Source organism: Theobroma cacao, chromosome 1 (genome assembly GCF_000208745.1).
Source record: "Theobroma cacao cultivar B97-61/B2 chromosome 1, Criollo_cocoa_genome_V2, whole genome shotgun sequence".
In the NCBI taxonomy this organism is placed as follows: Eukaryota; Viridiplantae; Streptophyta; class Magnoliopsida; order Malvales; family Malvaceae; genus Theobroma; species Theobroma cacao.
The window spans coordinates 14428693-14435087 of NC_030850.1; the positions used below are offsets into that span (position 1 = coordinate 14428693).

General features: G+C 29.5%; 1 long non-coding RNA gene across 1 annotated transcript; it reads right to left on the reverse strand.

Annotated features, from left to right (window-relative positions):
• Positions 270 to 2073, reverse strand: LOC108662284. The gene is made up of 3 exons (XR_001928144.1): positions 2035 to 2073; positions 1300 to 1382; positions 270 to 457 (listed from the first exon to the last, which is right to left on the reverse strand). It is a non-coding gene; the product is annotated as an uncharacterized LOC108662284 (long non-coding RNA).

The window sequence follows — 6395 nt, forward strand, 5'->3', positions numbered from 1 at the left end:
GTTTCCAACTTAAAATAAATAAAATATTAATTTTCGTCTCACAGGGGTATTTTGGTCATTTTTTCAAAAATTTCGAAACCAGCCAATAATTTAGTATATAAGTGCAGAACACATATTTCAAAATCAAAAATAAATTTAGATGTCTAAAACGTTCGTTTAAAACGAAATTATGATTATTTGGATATAATAAGAAAATAAAATAAATATTAAGTAAAATATTCTATTTTCTTATTAAACAATATTTTCAGAGTTATACGTAGATAATTTTTGTAGCGTAAAAGCAAAGTAAATTCATACATACTGTAATACAGTAAAGCAGAGTATTTAATTTAATTTACAATGACCAGTGGGCCCTCGAATAACCAAAATGAAAGAGGACTATGAACCTACAGTTTGAAAGAATGCAAATCCAAGGGTAGTTCTCGATGAACTCAACTATCCATAGCTTAATCTGAGCCTGAAATAGGTGGAAATGAGAGTGGTGAGATTTTATAATCCCAGTGAGTAAACAAACATCATCTGAAATATCTAAAGTCGAGTAAAAGGAGACAATTAATATATTTCATCTCAATATGTATTTCATAACATAAATATTCATTTCATTTAAATATTCAACATGGCTTATGAGTATCTTAAAAGCTTGGCTCCTGTCAAAATCATTCTCGGGGATACCTTGGTCGAGGCATCTAATCGAGTCCGCCAAGGCTGTTAAAAAGTTCGTATACACGTAAACATATTTTTAGTTTGAAAAACACAGTCATTCCTTGGCGTTAGCGGAGTTCATCATCACGAGGTGGTTCGGCGTGACGTGAACTCTGTCCATACCTCAAGAGATACCCTACGCGCCTCTCCGACCGAGGTATATATATATATATCCGGATTTCGTGCCCCTCTAATAGGCCGATCCACAGAATTCGCCTACTACAGCAAGCTAAACCCACCATACAATAAAATTTTGACAGTATGACAGGGCTAATATTTTACTACCCAGCCTACAAGGGTAAAACAAAACAATTCATACAATTCATAAAACACAGCCCAGCCAGTCATGCCAACACAATAACAATATAACATAAGCCATCAATTTCCAATCATAAATTTACAACATACCGGTGGTCTCCAATTACTCTATTTTCAAAAGCATTATTTCATTTCAAGACAATTTATAAAATCTTTTCATTTAAACACATTTTGTTTACAAAACATAAAAATTTACCATTTGAACTCATTTTCATAAAATTCACCAAAACCTTATAAAAACATACTTTAGATAATTAAAATGATGGTAAGGTTACTCACTATTTCGGGAGTCGAATTTCTAGAGTACTCTGATTACCGATCCTCGGGTATAATTTCCTTGCCATTATCGAAGGATTCACCACCTAGACATAGCACAAAATCGAGAAACTTACTACATTGGTACTAAATCGAAATTAAACTAATTTGGACTACTAATGCATGATATAGAATGCAAAAATGTCTGAATAGCCGTTTAAATACGGTATTCGACCTAATTCGCACTTTTTCGGTGTAATTGGCTAAAACTTCCAATTTAACTCCAAATCGATTTCTTTCACTTTCTACACTCTAATTATACTTAAAATACCTCAATGACTGTGAATATGATTCAATTTATCAGCCCGAATCATAAATCGCACATGTCTATACATTAGGTAAAAATTTAGATTTTCATGCCAAAATTTCCCATTAAATTTTTAGCCTCACCAATCATTAAATACCACCAAAATATCATGAAATATCATCAATTTCAGCCTCAATATCCTCCCTAGAAAATTCGGCCTCTTATGGGTAATGGGAGAAAATGAATTTTTTTTCTTGTTGTTTTGTTTCTAAATATGCTAAACTAACTAAAAACACTAACATAACTTAGAATCAAATCAATCCAACTTCATTCTCTCTCCATACCCATTTGGTCAGCCATGAATTCACCATGAAAACTTGAGTTCTAAGCATGAAAAATGAAAAAGAAAGCATGGGTAGTGTAAATCACAAAATAAAATCACAAAATTTTACCTTTATTAGCTTAATCCCTTGAAATCCCACACTTTTTCTTCAATTTTCCCACCTAGGTTTTGTTCTTTCTTTGTTCTTCTTCACTTCATGCTTTGGCCAGCCATAATGAAGAAAATAGGCCAATTTTTTTTTATTTTAAAGCTAAAAAAAATAAATGGATATTAACATGTCATGTGTCACCATTTCATTGGTCCATTTTTATTTCTTAACTATTAAGCTTTCTCTCTCCACCATATAAATCTCTTCAATTATCCATGATAAAATTAGGTAAAATCCATGTGCTAGACAAGTGTCGGGTGTGTAAAATTACAATTTTGCCCCTAGAATGGTAAAATTATCATTTTACCCTTATGTTTCGAAAAATACCGGAATTATAATTTTTCACTTCTCAACCTCAAATTATACTCCAATAAGTCAAATATTATCAAAATTTTCTAAAAAATTTCCATTTTGTCCTCGAGTGGCAAAATTACCATTTTACCCTTGGGTAGTGAAAATTTTGATTTGACTCCAAATTGATCCTCAAACTCCGAATTACCATTTTGAGTCATCCATGGACTATGAAGCTCTTAATCTCACCTTAAAATTCCTATTTGATCTAGTTCGAAGCTTAAATCAACTTTGTTGTACCTCTAGGTACAATACCTACTTTTATAAATTTTTCGATACTCTCTTAGCATGCAATCATGCTATCATCACATGTATGTCATGACATGCATTTTATAAGATCAGGCTTTACAGAAATCCTTTTAAAGCTTTGAGATGATGAAAATAAAGTAATAGCAACACTTACCTGATTTGCTAAAACTATAAATCAAAACTGAATCATTGAAATCCTTTTGAAGCTTGAAGATGATGAAACAAAATAATTCTAAAACTTGAGAGATCAGAGAGGATTGTGCTGATAACGTGTTATGAAATAAATCTTAAAAGAAAAAATAAAAATAACTTGAAAGAATAATTAAAGAGAAGAAAGAAAGTGTTTAGGGGAGAAAAGAAATCTTATTGAAGTATATATTTACAAATGAAGTGAAGGGGTCTATTTATAGGCTAACAACCTCTTGAATCATAGTCCTAATCTAATTCTATCTAAAAGTTTAAATCATATTACATTTCTTGTATCTTGCCTTTTAGGCTGTTTGACTTGATTTGCACTTCTTGAGTCATAATATAATGGACATTCACATATTTATTCATAACAAAATGTAATAAATTAAAAAATATGAAAGAATATTTGACCTTTCAACTATTAAAATCATAATTAATATCGAGATATGACTATTAATTATAGACATAATAAAATGTAATAAATTAAAAAATATGAAAAAATATTTGACCTTTCGATTATTAAAAATCATATTTAATATTGAGATAATATCAAGGTAGATCATTTTTCATCCTTACTTTTAAATATTTCATTTATTTATAAAACAGACTAATATTTATATATATAAATATATTATTGTTTAATTAAAATATATTTCTTTAATATTTTGTCTTTTATTAAATAGAGTTTAGGTTTTGGAGTTTAATATTGCTCATTAAACCTGGATTTTCTTTCCATATAGGACGTCAATGAATTAATAACTTGTTTCTCAAAAACTTTTTTCTACTTTCATTACCTAGTATCCAAAAAAATAATGCTTTGTCGCTTTTAATTAAGTAATTAATATGCTATTCTCAATATTTTTGTTTTCCTTTATGTTATTTTTAATAATATATAATAAGTGGTAAGATGCTCACTCACTTTGGGCAGCATTCTTATTATCCTAAAACCGTTAAATATAGGTCTTTTTGCATCTTCGGTAGTTGAAAAAGGAAGCTTATGAGGTAGAAACAAAAAAGAAAAAAAAGAAAAAGTACATATGGTTCTCATGAGTGTTATTTCAATTAAGAATAAACTATTTTTTTTCATTACTTTTTAATAGATTATTTATCAAGTATTATTATTTACATAAATAGAACTTATTCACATAAATTATGAAATATATATATATGAATATTAATTATAAATGTAATAAAATATAATAAATTAAAAAATATGAAAAACTATTCGACTTGTCAATTATATTAAAACCACATTTAATATCAAGATAATATGAGGATGGATTTTTTTTTATCATTACATTTTAGTATTTCATTACAGAACAACAAAATTGGTCCGGGGGCCAAGAACACAACTCAAAGCCACCCAATGAAGCCATGCACAGAAACAACAGCCGCCGCAAAACAAGAGCAAGGAATTAACAACCGCAAAGGAGCCTATTCAAAACACCCTGCAAAACCTTACGCTATACAAAAGAAGTGGAACAAGAACAGCAAGAGCACAACTGAACCGACCCAATCAAGACACAAGCTCAATTATTATATATAATATAAATAATAGTTGAAAACATATTAAAAATTATGAAATAGAGTCGAATCTTCCATCCACGAAAGCCGCCTTTGGCATTGAGATAATAAGCTTGGTTATGGATTAAAGTTTCAACCACTCCTAAATGTAAAACAACCAAAACCATTTTGACTTTTAAATGTTAAAAGTGAGTTATCCTAATGCCTTTATACAACTTAGCTTTTTATTATTCTATCATGTAGTTTTGGATATTTTAACTCTAAAACAAAAATATCAAACATCCAAAATTTTTAAAAATTTGCATCAGAATGTTTAATTTGATATAAGTGCATGAATTTCATACTCAAAGAATTAGTTCAAATACTGTTTATCCTAAATCAAAAAAATAAAATTATAACTACTTTTTCACAATAATTTTTGAATCTCAATTTTCGGACCACACTTTCACTGAGATCAAATTAAGTTAAATAAAATTTAAGTCGGACAAATTTCAAAATAGCTCATTTTAAAAAATTATGTACAATACTTTAGTCCCCTCTTATCTATTTATGAAAGTATATATATATATATATATATAGAGAGAGAGAGAGAGACACACACACACACACATCATATTTTATATATGTATAAAATAATATTTATAGATAATCATAATATATTATTTATTAATGTATAAAATAAAATATGTAAAATTATTTTTTTGTTTACATAATATATTGTTTATGACTTATTATTGAGTAAATATATTATTTTGTAAAATATAAATTACTTATATATTAATATCTAAAAGTTCTATGTTAATATTATATAGAATATGAAATTAATATATGTTATAGTTTTATATGTTATAAAGTTTGTATATATAATAACTACCATACTATATATTATATAAACAAAGGCAATAACTAATTAAGTTATTAAGTGTGTATTCATATAAAATAAAGTTTATTACAATGATTCGGGTAGTTCAAATTAAACAATATCAGTCAGGCCATTAGCTGTGGACGGTAACCATTTAATATCAACCTAGGAAGAATTCATATTAATTTATCAAAGTCTGGGTTGAAATTGCAACGAATTCTTCCATGGTGAAGCAGATATATTGAAAGAAGGCATTGCGGTCTGAGGTAAGTGTGATGATTTAGATATAGGCGAATTATTTGCTGCGGTTACTAAGGAATGTGATGGCTGCATGGAGCATGGGGAGCCTGGTTTTTTTTTTTTTTTTTATGCTTTAAATTCACGCAAGGCCCACCAACAGGCCCAGCATGGGGAGCCTGTTGGTAACATTAGTGTTACTAAAAGAGGGGAAGGTAGACCGAAGGGTAGGAAGAATTTGAGAATCGGAGAAAACCGGTGGACGATGGGAGGTCTTTTGTAGTAATTCTAGAGTGATAGAGGGAGATGTAAAATATCATTTGGAAGACATTAATAAAGCAACATCTGACACAATTAAGGAGGAAGCGAAGGTTGTGTGGTCAGTCAAAGAAAGACTTGGCATTGATTTTACAAATGCTACGGAGGATGTATTAGAAATAATGGCTGCCTTGGGAAAGGAGGAATAGTAAATCATGAATTTATGGTAGTTTGGATGGTGATTATGTGTTTTGTTATTAATGATAATTACTACATGGGATGGTATATGCGTGTGGGGGAAAAGAGAAGAGCAATTAGGAGGTCGATTAAGTCAGAGAATCCTAATGTTGTCTTTTTACAGCAAATAAAATTAAAAAATTCCACTTGGAACTTGTATGGATCTATATGGTGTAAGGGTCAAATTAAAGGAGTCAGTGTGCATTCAGAAGCGTGATTGGGGGGTTTAATGACGATTTGGCGTGATGAATTTTTTGTTGGGGAAGAACAAATTCTGAACAAACATTTTATTCTTGTGATTGGTACTATTTATGGGTCAATCAAAACGTGTGGTTTGTTGAATATTTATGCTCCCAATTATGACAATGAGCGATTGTTACTATATATGGGCTACTTTAAAAAGTAAATTTCACTT